Below are 16,027 nucleotides of genomic sequence, written 5' to 3' on the forward strand. Positions count from 1 at the left end.
CATTTCCCTGATGATTAGTGATGTGGAGCATTTTTTCATGTGTTTTTTGGCCATTTGTATTTCTTCTTTGACAAGTATCTGTTCATTCCTTCTTCCCAATTTTTGATGGAATTAGATTTTTTTTTCTTGTACAGTTCTGTCACTGCCTTGTATATTGGATATTAGCTCCTTATTTTATGGGTATTAGGTAAATAGTTTCTCCCACTTAGTGGGTGGCTCTTGTATCCTGGCACTATTTCCTTTGAGGTGCAGAATCTACTCATCTTAATATATTCCCATCTGTTTATGTCTGCTTCCACTTGTTTGGAGAGTGCTGTTTCCTTCTTAAAAATGCCTTTAGTCTCAATGTCATGGACTGTTTTATCTATGTGTTGTTCTATATACCTTATGGCTTCAGATCTGATATCAAGGTCTTTAATCCATTTGGATTTTAGCTTCATACATGGTGTTAGCTGGGGATCTCAGTTCACTTTTTTACAAGTGGCTAACCAGTTTTGCCAATACCATTCGTTGAAGAGGCTTTCCTTGCTCCATTTAGAATTTCTTGCTCCTTTATCAAAAATTAGGTGATTGTCTAGGGAACATTATCTGAGCACTCAACTATGCCACTGATTTGAGGGTCTGTCTTTATTTCAATACCATGATGTTTTGATTACTATTGCTTTGTAATACAGTTTAAAATTGGGAAAAGTAAATCCTCCCATATTCCTTTTCCCAAGGATTGCTTTAGTTATTCGAGGGTGTTTATTGTTCCAAATGAATTTCAGAAGTGTTTGATCCACTTCTTTGAAGAATGTCATGGGTATCTTTAGAGAGATCACATTAAATCTGTACAATCCTTTGAGGAGTGTTGACATTTTAATGATGTTAACCCTACCAATCTATGAGCAAGGTATGTGTTTCCATTTCTGTGTCCTCTCTTATTTCTTGGAGTAGAGTTTTATAATTTTCTTTGTATAGGTCCTTCACGTCTTTAGTCAAGTTGACTCCATGATATCTGAGTTTGTGTGACACTAATGTGAATGAGGTTGTTTTTTAATGTCCATTTTCCCCTATCATTATTGGTGTATAAAAAGGCCATTAATTTTTTTCTTTTGGTTTTTGGGTCACACCCGGAGCCCTCAAGTGTTACTCCTGGCTCTACATTCTAAAATCACTCCTGGCAGGCTTGGGGGAACCAAATGGGATGCTGGGATTCAAACCACCACCCTTCTGCATGCAAGGCAAATGCCCTACCTCCATGCCATCTCTTCAGTTCCAAGGCCATTGACTTTTTTGTTAATTTTGTAGCTGGGTGTGACCCCCCCAAAAAAGAGTAGCAGAACAACTTAACTCTTTTAGTTCCTTAAAAAGTGGTACATTTGTGGCTGAAGAGATAGCACAGAGGTAGGCATTTGACTTGCATGCAGCCAACCTGTGAAAAACCCAGGTTCGATTCCAGGCATCTCATATGGTCCCCTGTGTCTGCCAGGAGTGATTTCTGAGTGCAGAGTTAGGAATAACCTTGAGTGCTGTGTTTTGTCTCCTAACATCTCAGTGTGCCTCTTCTAGTACACAGACATTCTCTTAAATAACTACTCTACAGTTACCTAATTAAAAAATTTAACATAGGGCAAGATAGCACAGCAGTAGGGGGTTTGCCTTGCACACTGTTGACCCAGGACGAACGTGGGTTTGATATCTGGCATCCCATATGGTCCCCCCCATTCCCAGCCAGGAGCAATTTCTGAGCTCATAGTCAGGAGTAAGCCCTGAGCGTCACCAGGTGTGTTCCAAAACCCAAAAATACAAAAAAAAAAAAAAAAAAAAAAAAAAAACACCACCACCAACAACAAAAAAACTAAGAACAACAAAACCCCAAAACATAGATACTTCATTTACTGTATCATATTGTGATTTTGTCACCATAATGTCCATATGGTAGTTTTGCTTTGAGGAAGAGATATGTATTTAGTTATCATATCTCTTTGATCTCCAGTCTGTAAACATTCTTACCTCATTCTTTGGTATTTGTAACACATATATTTGATGAAGCCATTTGATTGTGTTGAATGTTTTGCAATGCAAGCTTATTTGCTAAACAAATTATTTGATCCATGTTATGCATTCTTGACAAAAATAACTAAAAGAAAGGGTTCCTCTCTTCTAATATAAGCTTTATTTTTATTTTTAACTTAGGTACATACAGCTTTTTCGCAAAGCTCAGACAGTGTGAAGAACAAAAGAACAAGTCAGGGCCTGTCATAAAGTAAGACCTATATTTTGGAGTGTATACACATATTCACAGTGAAGGAAAATAAAGTACGTTAGCATAGGGAGTTGCTGAAAAGTACTTCTTTCATGAGGGTAAAGGTGTTGGGGCCATATTTGGTACTGCTCAGGGACTACCTCCAGATTAGTCCTACAGGGTTGCCCCTTGAAGTGCCTGGCAGATTATGCCAAGGATGAATCCACAGCTCTTGAATGCAAAGTATGTGCCACAGCCACTGAACCAACATATTTTTGAATTCTCCCAGAGGGAGTCTATTCCTCCCAGAGGAAGTCTTTTCTTTGTTTTCTTAACCACTTTCTAAACCATGCTGTTAACTATGGCAAGAGTGTTTGAGTGCTGGGGAGTTACACCATAAAAGGAGCTCTCTTCATGACTGATAAAAAAAATTAAAAATGGAATGAAATAAGCCATGATGTAGCTAGAGAGATAGCACAAGGGTTACTTTAAGAGGTATTTATTTTGCATGCCACTAACCCCAATTCAATCTCTGGTACTACCTCTGGTCCCCTAAGTACCACCAGGAGTGATCCCTGAACACAGCACCAGGAGTAAGCCCTGAGTGCTGCCAGGTGTGACCCAAAAATCAAATAATCAAATAAAAAAACACATCTCTCTTCATCCCCTGTGCAAAAACTTCAGAGGTTCCCAATGTGACTGAACCTTAATTGTACCAGTGCAATACCTCGTATTGTAACCAGTCTCCACTTTCTTGCTTCTAGTCTCCCCTAGTTGTACTTCCCAGGATCACCTCCAAACTACTTCCACTTTAATATTTTACTCAGAGTCTACTTCTAATGGATCTGACTGATAAAGCATTTATGGAGATGTCCCAAGAGATAAATTTCTGCTTTATTTGGCTTGAAACTTTACCTGCTTTTAACTATACATAAGGTATTATCTTGGAAAATTCATGTACCTTTTGCAGGACTGAAAAGTGGCTATTATTTCCCTCCCCAACAACCCCACTATCTCAGAGAGAATGAGTTTTCTACATTTCTCTGCTTTTATTGATTAACCATGGTGAAATACAAACATATCTCTTGCCTCATGGTAGAGTAATCTTAGTAAATGTTCTATGTTGGAAGGAGTAGAATCTTAAGTTTGACAAGTACAATTTGGTGTCGAGACTCAAAATACAAAAGGACAATGTCTAGGCCATTTAAAACTTTAAAAGATGAAGAGGATTAAAATTGCCACCAAAGTTGGCTGTGTGGATCAATTGATAATTTTAAGCTGAAGGCAACTGAGAAACATGACAACATAAATTTTGCATGTAAAAAGTGTCCTCCTGATAGCAGGAGGAAGAGAACATTTCTATCACCAGAGACAAGGAATAAACACCAACATGAGTCAGCACAAACAAACCTATAAAATAATTCTCATGGAAATTAGTTTCCTACTTACATTTCCAGTGTATTTGCCCCAACTTAAAGTTACTGTTCCCTTTGTCTAGTCCTTTATATAATGTATGGCCCTTGGTGGTCTACCATGCTAGAGTCTAGTAACATATTAGGGATTTTCTTTATAAAGCCTCTTGTGAAGAGTAGTAATACTATATTCAAATAAATTGTGGAGCTATCCTCTTCATTGCTTGCCTATCTGCTTACTTTGCAGAGTGCATCATTGAACGTAAGAGATTAATACAAGAAAAGGTTCTTCACACACTTGCAACCTGCACAGGAAATCAATCCATCAACAGACAGTGGAGCAAGCCAATCTACTAGAAACCAGGAGTAAAGGAGTCACATTGATCCTTTCTCTAGTAATACTCCAGGAAATCTAAACAAACCCTGTGCCAGCCAGCTCCAACTGACCAGGACTCCATGGATATTTGACAGCAGTTCTGGTCTTGTCTCCATTTCCTATAAAGATCATCAGAGAAAACCAAGGATGTACCTCTGAGTGGTCCTCATGGTACCTACTTGGAGATGCTGCTCTATGAACATCCAAAACTGCCTTTCCACTCTGGAGCTTCACCAACTCAGAAGGCTTTAGTGTTTCTTTCTACAAGACCTGGGTGGGCTGGCTGGTTCCCTTGAGGTGACATACTCAGCAGATGCAGCCTTCCTTATTCTCTTGAGATTGATCTTTATTTCTCCCCACCTCCGTCCCCCAGAGGATACACACACACACACACACACACACAAACACACACACACACACACACACACACACCTGCAATTCTGCTTTTCTCTTCCAGCTGTTGGATTATTTTAATATTTTAATATCAGCATGAGAGACATTGCAGTGATTTTATTTTTTATAGAGGTCTCCCCAGCAATGCTGGGGTTGGGAAGGCCTGGCTGTTGGGGATTCAGCCTGAGGTTTGCTCTTTTTTTGGCCATATCCCATCCTCCTGAGGCAGAGCTAGAATATATGACTTGAGCCAGGACCACACATTATCCCCTGAACTATCTCTTTAGCCCAAGACAGAAATTTTAGAATACCAAGAGATAAAATAAAATTGGTAGAATTTCTCCCTACCCTCTCAATAGGATTCATGTGCCCATAAAAGCAGTGTTTAAATATTATCAATGCTGCTTTCAGACTTTACCCAGAACCTAAAGAAGAGACTTTGCAATGGTCTGAAGCTTCCTAGTCCTTGAAAACACCTTGGTGCTGAGCTCTACCCAAAGCAACTTGAGGGAAGCTGTGACAACTTAGTCACATCTATTCTGGACCTCTGAATAGAACCTTCAGGAAGATCAGGGAGTTTCTCCACCTTGTTATGGTCCACAAGAATCTTTCAGCTTCTCAGGCAGGTTCTTTAGGGTTAGCATCACCCAAAACATGCAGCTGGGTTTTTCTGAAGTGTTCAGTCCACTATGTCCAGACTTTATGCAGTATGTATGCTCTAGACTGGTTGTGGCACTAAGGCTAATCAACAGCCACCATTAACTTAAATAGTCAGAAGACGGTCAAGGGAGGCAAATCAAACTTTTCAGATGAACAACCTGGCTTCAACCCCTAGCACTGCAAAAGAGAAAAAGAAAAAGCCAGTTTCCCAGATTTAAAGTCATTTCAGAAAACCATTTTACCAGAGTATTCTGTTCGAAGACAGGGTGAATGAAACTTGTCACCATGTAGTTTTGCCACCTAAAGTCTTCCCCTCCAGATGACTTGAGACAGCCCCAAGACCCCACTTTTCTGATGTCCAGACCCTCCTCCCATTCTTTAGCTTACCTTAGAAACCCTCCCTTTGCCCAATTGCTCTAGAATCGACAGCCATGGAAGTCATGTCTGTGTAATAAAATGTGTTTTCTTTTCCTCCACTAATCTGTTTGATGTTGCTTTATTTGCTCAACCAGAATTGTAGGATTTCCCCTGTACCCCAACAGTGCTCTACTGTTCCTCTAAACTGCTTAGATTCCACAATCTATATTTTAAGTTAGTTGGCTAGGGACCAAATTTTGCTAATGGAGATTAAAAGATCAAGAGAGGGAAGATGTGAGTTTTTCCAGTTTTGAAGATAGTAACAGACACTACAAAAACAGTGGTGAAGGGGCCGGAGCAGTGGTGCAAGCAATAAGGCCTTTGCCTTGCCCGGGCTAACCTAGGACAGACTGAGGTTTGATCCCCCAGTGTCCCACATGGTCCCCCAAGCCAGGGGCGATTCTTGAGAGCACCGCCAGGAGTAACGTCTGAGCGTCACCGGGTGTGGCCCCAAAACAAACAAGCAAACAAATAAAAAAAAAAAACAGTGGTGAAGACATGGCAGTCATGAGGCGCAGCCAGAAACACAAGGCAGGATATTCGAGCGCTCAACCTTAAAGCACTGGGCTCTGAGGGTAGGCAACAGGGCACCAGGATAGATACTTACCCTCTCATGCCTTCAGCTTCATGGTTTTGTGCACTCAACCTAAGGATGGTAGTACAAAGAGTATAAGTTCCTAATAGAGCTTAACCAATTCCTAGAATTAAAGCTCTCTGGTAGAAGACCCAGAGATAGTACTTGCCTTGCATATGGCTGACCCAGGTTCGATTTTTTTGACTCCCGTACGATCCCTCAAGCCCATCAGGAGTGATTCCAGAGCACAGAGCTAGGAGTAAGTCCTGAGTACAGCTTGAGTATAGCCAGCCCCCAAACCAAAAACAGGCTGAAGAGGTAATATGGTAGAAAAGATGCTTGCTTAGCATGCTTGCTTAGCTTGCTTAGCCTAGTTGGATTTGATTCCTGACACCCCACAGAGTCCCCCAAGCACCATCAGAGTAATCCCTAAGTACATTGCCAGGAGCACTGAGCACTACCAGGTGTTTACCATAAAGCAAAACCCAAGCCATACCAAATTCTCTGGTAGATATAACTAGAGAGATTTTGCAGAGCAGGTAATAAAGATCCTCAATGGGAACTTTTTCTGAGACTAGAATTTCCCTTCTCAGGTTCACAAGTGGGGCACCCTGGTTTGGGCAGGGTCACCAACATGAGCAGGGTAGAGAAAATCCACTGAGGGCATAATAGTTTTATATTTAACGTAATTGAATGTAAATAGAATATACTTTAATATGTGATCATTATGCCATATAAGAATATAAATATCAATGTTTCCCATGTCCCTTCTCTTCACTGTGATGACTGGGGTTGGGACATGTGGACTGTAGCTGTGTGCCCAGTGGTGGCCCAAAGGGTAGTTCTGCCAGGCTTGCACTTAAACTGACACAAGGCAGGTGGCCACCACTGAACCAGATCCCAGGACGCACAGGGAAATCAACCACACTTTTTTTTTTCAATTGATTTTTTTCAATTGATTGGGGAATTGTTGGAGGAATTTCCGTCTGGTCTCCTTGGGAGAATTCTTACCTTGAAGAGGTGCCTCATGAAGTGAATTTGTGTAGATTTATGTTCTTCTATAGCAGATATACAAAAATATTCCAAGACAGGACTTGTGACCTTGAACTACTTTAAGAATAAATACTCAGGGGCCAGAGAGATAGCATGGAGGCAGGGTGTTTGCCTTGCATGCTGAAGGACGGTGGTTCAAATCCCAGCATCCCATATGGTCCCCAGAGCTTTCCAGGAGCGATTTCTGAGTGTAAAGCCAGGAGTGACCCCTGAGTGCTGTAGGTGTGACCCAAAAACCAAAACCAAATCTAAAACAAAAGAATAAGTACTCAAAAGAAAAATGTATTTAAAAATAACTGTCCTACAAAAAAAAAAACTGTCCTGATAGTTTAGAAACTTTGTTTATAAATATTCAAAATGTGAATAAATAAAATATTATTCTAAAACAAAGTCTTGGGCTGCATGGGGAGATCTTCCAGAATCTCTCATACAATACAAGTTTCCCTAATCATAAACAACATCTGTCAACCTCACCATTCTATCAAATCCCTGATATGCATTGATGTGGAAACACTTTTGAAATAATATGTAAATGCTCCAAACTCCCTCTCCCAGTTTATAGCCCGGACCACCCTTCTCCTGCAGCTCCACCCAGATCTTTCCTAAAGTTAAACAAGGAGGGGTGAAGGAGTGGGAAGGATTGGGAGGGTTGAGGGGTCAAAGTACTGCGCAGTAGAGCCCTAGCTTTGCAAGAGTAAGGTCAGATCCTTTTCTAAGATTACAAAAAAAAATGTATCTGTGCGTGCGTGCGTGCGTGCGTGCGTGCGTGTGTGTGTGTGTGTGTGTGTGTGTGTAGAAGGGTGAGGGGAGAGGTGAAGATTGCACTAGAGTTGGTATATGACATTGGTGGAGACATAAAGGCTGATATTTTGGTGGTGCTTTTGTGCAGAAATTTTGTACATCAACATATATTTGAATACTATTATAACCATATTAACTAAATGGTAATTTTAAAACATTTAAGAAAAATTTAACATAATATTTGGAAAAATGTTAGGCAAGGAAAGAGTTAACGATTGCTTTAGTCCTGTGACCGGGATCTTTCCTAATTGGTTGATGTCCATGCCAATCACTGTTTATTTTTTCTCTTCTCCACATCTGGCCTCTGACCACCAGGAGGGAGAAGCTTTAGGGCATCCTGCAAGGCCTGATCCTACAAGTCATCCTCACTTGACTGTCTGTTTGAGAGGGAGTAGCTTACTCTGGAATTTGACTAGAGAAAAGTCAGGAGAGAAACTGTCAACAGGCCCCTCTAAAGCAAGGACCTCTAATATGCATATGCTTTTATTTAAATGTTATAAAAGTTTTTGTTATTTTGAGTGGAATAGTACTATTTAGTAGCAACTGAGAAAGTAACTCCATGAATAAGGCTGCTACTGTTCAGGGAAATTGAAAACGTAGATTACTAGACCGACCATTTAATGACTAGCAATTCAATTGAAATGTTGAGAACATTTTATACAGTATTTTTCATGAAATTATATTCAGACAGGAACAGCATTTAGCCTGTGAAAGGAGCACTGAAAAGTAGCAATACTATTTTTCTAATTTTTTATAAGACTGTGGTTTACCAAATTATCATAATATAGTTGTTTCATGCATTAAATATTCAAATACCAATTGCACCACCAGTGTGACCAGCCCTTCATCGTGTCCCTAATCTCATACTAACCAGCATAGCCTGCCTCTATGCAGGCACAAACAAATTTAATTCATATGGCTTGTTACAACACGAAAACAAACTAAACTTAATACAGATCAACTTGAAATCATGTTACATCCTTTACAGTGTTACTAAAGTCAATGTTTAAGGATTTACTGACCTGTAATCGATACTAGTTGAGCTTTCTCTGTTACTCTTTAGGCTCACTGAGCTTGGTAGATTTTTGTAACTTCTCCGTCAGATTTCCTGTAATACTACTAGGCTGAAACTATTATACATTACTGAGGTATCAACTGAGGATCTATAGCTCTGTAACAAATTGATGAGTTGGCAATTTGATAAGACTAAGTCATGGAGCTGGGCCATTTCTTTTTTTTGTTTTTGTTTTTTTTTGGTTTTTCGGGCCACACCCGTTTGATGCTCAGGGGTTACTCCTGGCTAAGCGCTCAGAAATTGTCCCTGGCTTGGGGGACCATATGGGACACCGGGGGATCGAACCGCGGTCCTTCCTTGGCTAGCGCTTGCAAGGCAGACACCTTACCTCTAGCGCCACCTCACCAGCCCCAAGAGCTGGGCCATTTCTGTCTGAGGGTGTAGGGCAGGGGGTCTCAAACTCAATTTACCTGGGGGCCGCAGGAGGCAAAGTCGGGGTGAGGCAGGGCCGCATAAGGGATTTCGCCGAATATTCACGATAAAAAAAAATCGCATTAGTAAGAAAAAAATCGCATTAAACATTTGCATACCCCAAACGGAACTGCTCGGGGTATGCAAATGTTTAATGCGATTTTTTTTCTTACTAATGCGATTTTTATTGCGATTATTCGGTAAGCGAATAATCGCGAATACTGCGATATTTGCAGACCGGCTTCGGGCCACAAAATGTTGTAGGGAGGGCCGCAAATGGCCGGCGGGCCGCGAGTTTGAGACCCCTGGTGTAGGGTGTGGTACTGGGCTACTGTGGTTCCTGCATAAAGGGCAACCTGCGGGGCCGGAGAGATTGCATGGAGCTAAGGTGTTTGTCTTTCATGCAGAAGGTGGGTGGTTCAAATCCCGACATCCCATATGGCCCCCCCCCCCCCCGTGCCTGCCAGGGGCAATTTCTGGATATAGAGCCAGGAGTAACCCCTGAGCGCTGCCAGATGTGACCCAAAAACCAAAAAAAAAAAGGGGGGGGGAGGGGACCTAGCCCTCAGCCTTTCTGCAAATGCCACAGAGTATCAGCCAGGACCAGACTACCTGGGAAGTATTGGTAGCCATTATATTTTTTCGTTTTGTTTTGTTGTTTTTTGGGGGGGGGGTACATCCAGTGGTGCTTAGGGGTTACTTCTGACTCTACACTAGGAATCACTCCTAGCCATGCTCAGAGACCATATGAGATGTCAGAGATCAAACTTGGGTCAGCTGTATGCAAGGCAAGCACTCTACCTGCGGTGGCCATTATTTTCTTTTGGAGTGAGGTGAAGGAGCAGGGCTGTTTTTCTCCTGGGAAGATGGGAGTGGTGGGCAGGAGCTTCTGAGTTTTCTGGTCGCAACTTGAGTGGAGGGTCGCTTGACCCAATCTCATTTACAAAGAAAAATCCAGAGTTTTCCGACTGATCTCACTTGAGAGGATTTAGCTGCTTATTTTATTTCAGTCAACAACTCCAATTTAAAAAAAAATCAACAAAATTACTTGGAAATGCTATAATTTTAAGAACAGCTTGTACCAAACTTTTATAGTAAGCAATTTTACATACATACATACAAGCCTGCATATTATAAATGTGAGTGACTAGTCATTGGTATATGTAAAAATAATATACAAGAAATATTTAAATTTATCATAATCTGCATATACAATGTCTGATAGAGGTTAATTTACAACTTACAGTGATGATTAAATATGTTGATTATCAAGTAGAGAGAATTTAATTGCCTATTGCCTCTGCTTTCCATAAGGAGCTCAATCCTTAGCACTTGATCCCCTAACACCAACAAAAGGTTCCCCAAGTACTGAGCCAGAAGTAACTTGCCTCCACTAACCATGCCAGATGTGATCCAAATGCAAAATAAATACATATGTTGATGATCAACCTTGACTGCAAATATTAGCCACATCCTATAAGGGCTGACATATCAGGAGACATTGTTTTATTTTCTCTTCCATAACTATCACTCCAGGGTAGTTCCAGACCTGGTACTGAACCCATGGCATCTGATCCTTCCTATATCTGCTCTGCTTTCTCTCATGGGGAATGTACCCATAGATTAGAGTGACTCATTTTCTTGAAATGACCAATAGAAACTTCAATTATCACAGCTGGATCATTTTAAAAATATGCCTACATATTTTTATGGGGCTAGAGAGAACAATAACAGGTAGCGCATTTGCCTTGCAAGAAGTAGACCTGGGTTCAACCCCTAGCATCCCATATGGTCCTCTAAGCCTGCTGGGAATGATTCCTGAGCACTGCTGGGTGTAGCTCAAAAAAAAAAAAAAAAAAAAAAAAAAGTCTACAGTCCTGTAACATGCTTCCTATCGAAGTGAAACGCAGTTCCCTGACTCTTTACTGTTGGCTGTATTTAATGATTCACTGTAATAGAAATTATTGTGTGCTCTTCCTGCAATCAAGACCCAAAAACACTGTGGTTTCCTTCTGTCTTACTCTTTTAGATCACTCAAGTGAGAGCCAGGAACACTGTCAGGACAACACTCAGTTAACCGGATGGGGCGAGCCATGTGGCAAGGAAATGAAACCTCCTGCCAAGAGCCTGGCACACCTGCCAATGGGCCTGTGGGGGAGGTGTCAGGAAAAGTACTCTGTGCATAGTTGAGCCTTCAGATGACCACTGGTGCCCTCAAAATCAAATATCAGGGGAGGTATCTCCTGCGAGCTTCCAGTCAGAACAGCTAATTGGGTCAGAGTGATAGTACAGTGAGTAGAGCACTTGTCTTGCATGTGGCTGACCCAGGTTCAATCCCTGGTATCTCATACGGTCCCTTTTGCTCCAACAGGAATAATTTCTAAGTTCAGCCAGGCGTAACCCCTGAGTACTGCTGGTTTGACAAAAAAACAAACAATCAAAACAAACAAAAATTATTATGAAAACATTACTTCTTTCCCTTACCTCTGTTGCTATGGCTGAAATCAGGATTTCACACACCCACACACACACACACACACACACACACACACACACACACACACACACACTTGGAGGGAGAGCTCTTTTAGTGATCGTGATCGCCAGTGACTACAAAATCAAAACAAACAAAAAATTATTATGAAAATATTACTTCTTTCCCTTACCTCTGTCGCTATGGCTGAAATCAGGGTTTCACTCACACACACACACACACACACACACACACACACACACACACACACACACACACACACACACTTGGAGGGAGAGCTCTTTTAGTGATCGTGATCGCCAGTGACTACACATCCTGTGTGGAGCAGGCACAAGTGGTGGCATGTTCTACTTATGGTGTTCATACAATGTTCCTTGGGGATCATTGTCTAGGTTTTAGTGCTCTCCAATGCTGTACACAGACACCTAAAATCGTACACGTCAGAAATTTCATATGATGCTGAGGATTGCAGACAGCAGAGCTGCTAGTCCTCAACAGTGCTGCACACAGTAATGATTTGGCCCATGTGGTACCAGCAACCAAACCCAAAACTTTACACATGCAAGGCATGTGCTCTACCACTGAGCTCAGTCCCATTCCAATTTCAAAATGCAACCCATTTCAAGAGAATAATACTACCATGACTGGTTATTGAAATGGCAATCAGTATAAGCTAATTCATATGTGTAACATATATATCCATAATATAATCTCCCCAAATCCACTTCCTCTCATATGGCCAGTCCATCTTGGTTGAGCAGTGTAAGTAGAATTATTCAACACTTGCTTCTGTAATCTTCCCAGTTGGGAGAGGACTGAGTGGCACCATTTTTTACTGATTCTTAAAGCTTCTTCCTGGAATGGGGCTGTAGTGATAACACAGCAGTAAGGCATTTGCCTTGTATGTTGCCAACCTGGGATGAACCAGGGTTTGATGCCCAGCATCCCATATGGTCCCCCAAGCCTGCCAGGTGTCTGAGTGCTGAACCAGGAGTAACCCCTGCGGGCCACCTGGTGTAGCCCAAAAACAAAACCAAAACGAAAAGCTTCTTCCTGGAAGTAACACGCCTCATCTCCTTTTATATTGACCTTAATGAGAACTCAAAGAGGTTTGTGGGAAATTGTCTCTCTAACAAAACCCCCCAAAAGTTGGAATAGTCTCCTGGGTAAATTTGAGGTTCTATGGACTTGTAAATTTTACTCAGGAAAGACTAGAATTGGTAAAGGGTTTGCAAACTGCACTCAGGATAAATTGGTTGTAGGACAAGCAAAAATGTGCCCAGAAAATAATGGCATAAACACTTCAGAATCTTTTAGATGTCTGCTGATTGCAGACAGCAATCTCTGAAACTACAGCAAGCTCTGTGAAATACTTCTGCCTCTCCTCTTCATGCACTTATTGAATGAATGTTGATGTGCTTACTAACTGTCCTTGGTGTCTGTTAACTTAAACAATGGCTCAAGTGTTGTGAGTTGCTGTCGGGGTGTGGGACCAATATGATATTGAATTAATATTCGGTCTGTGAGACCACTGATGGCTGCCCAGAAGGCCCTAACGCTTGGACAGCCCATGTGTGCTTGTATTCTTAGTTTTGTCTAATTCTCTGTGAACTAATAGCACTGGACAGAGGTCAAGGTACCAATCCGATTGTCATGAGACAAATGTGTCATACCTTGTGGCCAGATAAAAGCAGTATCTGTAATAACCAGCTAGCTACGATCAGATACTGAGGTGCTAGTATGAAAATTTTCATCCTCCATACAGCCCCCTAAGCCCTTAAGGAATCTTCTTTCCTCTTTATTCTTTATAGCTGAAGTAGTTAAATAGTGCTTGGGGCAAGTGCCCAGGGATAGATCTGAATACAACTATACAACTATATTCATGCACTTATTGAATGAATGTTGATGTGCTTACTAACTGTCCTTGGTGTCTGTTAACTTAAACAATGGCTCAAGTGTTGTGAGTTGCTGTCGGGGTGTGGGACCAATATGATATTGAATTAATATTCGGTCTGTGAGACCACTGATGGCTGCCCAGAAGGCCCTAACGCTTGGACAGCCCATGTGTGCTTGTATTCTTAGTTTTGTCTAATTCTCTGTGAACTAATAGCACTGGACAGAGGTCAAGGTACCAATCCGATTGTCATGAGACAAATGTGTCATACCTTGTGGCCAGATAAAAGCAGTATCTGTAATAACCAGCTAGCTACGATCAGATACTGAGGTGCTAGTATGAAAATTTTCATCCTCCATACAGCCCCCTAAGCCCTTAAGGAATCTTCTTTCCTCTTTATTCTTTATAGCTGAAGTAGTTAAATAGTGCTTGGGGCAAGTGCCCAGGGATAGATCTGAATACAACTATAGGGGCGAGATGTCAGCCTCGAATTCATTAACAGGCCTGAACAAATGACTCGAAAATCTCAAAAATATTATTAGTACTGGAGGCCCGAGCCATAGCACAGTGGTAGGGCTTTTGCCTTGCACACGACTGACCCAGGACGAACTTGGGTTCAATTCCTGGCATCTCATATGGTCCCCGGAACCAGGAGCGATTTCTGAGCACACAGACAGGAGTAACCTCTGAGAGTCATCAGGTGTGGCACAAACCCCCCCCCCCCCCATTAGTATTGGTTCTGTACTAGGCACTTCATCATCGTGCCAAGCATGAGTCTAACAATGTGGAATTTTGCTGATAATCCTAAATTTAGAAGTAATGAGTTGAAATTTTCACGTGTTCTGCTATTGAAACTTGCAAGTCACCAGCTCGCTTTTTGCAGAATTCTTCATGCTGGTGGGATGGAAAGCCCTGCTGAAGTAGGCCTATGTCTCTCTGCACCCAGCCCTTCCTTTCAGTCATGTGATGTTCCTGAATGCCAAGAACTAGTATTCTGTGCTTTTTCATTGTTCTTTTAAGTCGTCCTGCTAACTAGCTGGTTTATTGATAAAACTGGAACCTAAATATTAGTTTTCCTGAATGACTCCTTGCTTGGCTATTATTCTAGTTAACTCCAATTAATATCCAGATCTTTCCAGGTAGCTGACAATCTCAGTGCTTCTTGCAGTCTTGCCTTTTCTTTATTTTTTTTTAATCGTCTAGCCTTGCTGCTAATTTTATGAAGTTTCTATCAGACCTTTCCACAGTCGTTCATTTACTGGGTAATTTCTTCCTCGCTGGTAAATTCTTTGAAAGTTCATGGTTTGTGGGTTTTTGTTTTTGTTTTGTTTTTAAACATTCACAGGGTTCGGGTAATGAGTAGCATCAGCGCCTGGTTGTTAGAAGTGTTCGGCGAATAGAATGAATATGGAATATTAACAAGGATCGAACTCTAAGGAGGAAGGGCAAATATGCTCCTGTGTTCTAGCCATTTCAATGAACGAAAACAAGTCTTAAAATTCACCACAAAGATCCATTGTTTTTACTTCATAAGCACAGCAAGCTAAGAGTTATCTACTGACATATAAATAACTGTGGGAAGGTCAACAAATTGGGGCCTTAATTTAATCTCAAAGGTCCTTCTACTTAACTCTTTGCAGGATGGCCGGCAGTGGCAAGGTTGTAGACTTGGTGGGGGTTGGGTGGTGGCAAGAGGCAGTTCTGTAAGCCAAAGGCAGCAAAATAACTAGGGATAGGGTAGAAAATGTACTTGGGAAGGCAATACCCATGAATTCACTGCAGGAGAAGGTGGGAGGGGGGCCTTTCCTACCCACCTTTCTGCCAAAGCTAAACTGATACTGGTCTTGGGAGATTTTCCAGTGGCTCTCCCTGACCACCCAGTCTCTGGGCACAGAGCTGAATTTCAACACCCCAAAGTACAGAACTCTTTCTCTTTTTGGTTCCTCTAGTTAAAGCATCCCATAATAATCTTAGGGTGTGGACATTTACGAGCAAGTTTGTTAGGAAAGGTGGGTGGTAGAATTCTGGTTTTGAGCCTTGTGGGTGTCAGGGCCCAGCAAGCCGGTCCCCCTTTCAGGAGAGCAGGGCGTGGCTCTGCAGAGGTGGAGGCTTGCAGGGTGGAGTCAGGCAGGAGGAAGCTAGCAAGAGTGTAGGGTGAAGCTGCATTCTTCTTCCTCCCACTCCCTTCTGCCTCCCTCTGCCTCTCCCCTTCCCCATTCCGACCTCACCCCTCCCAGCCC

At 41.8% G+C, this 16,027-nt stretch overlaps 1 pseudogene; it reads right to left on the minus strand.

Moving 5' to 3' along the window:
* LOC126022035 (nucleolar and coiled-body phosphoprotein 1-like) overlaps nt 1-15,088 on the minus strand; it is a 49,208-nt pseudogene extending 34,120 nt beyond the window's left edge.
* Nucleotides 15,089-16,027: the final 939 nt, after the last annotated feature.

Source organism: Suncus etruscus, chromosome 11 (assembly GCF_024139225.1).
Source record: "Suncus etruscus isolate mSunEtr1 chromosome 11, mSunEtr1.pri.cur, whole genome shotgun sequence".
In the NCBI taxonomy this organism is placed as follows: domain Eukaryota; kingdom Metazoa; phylum Chordata; class Mammalia; order Eulipotyphla; family Soricidae; genus Suncus; species Suncus etruscus.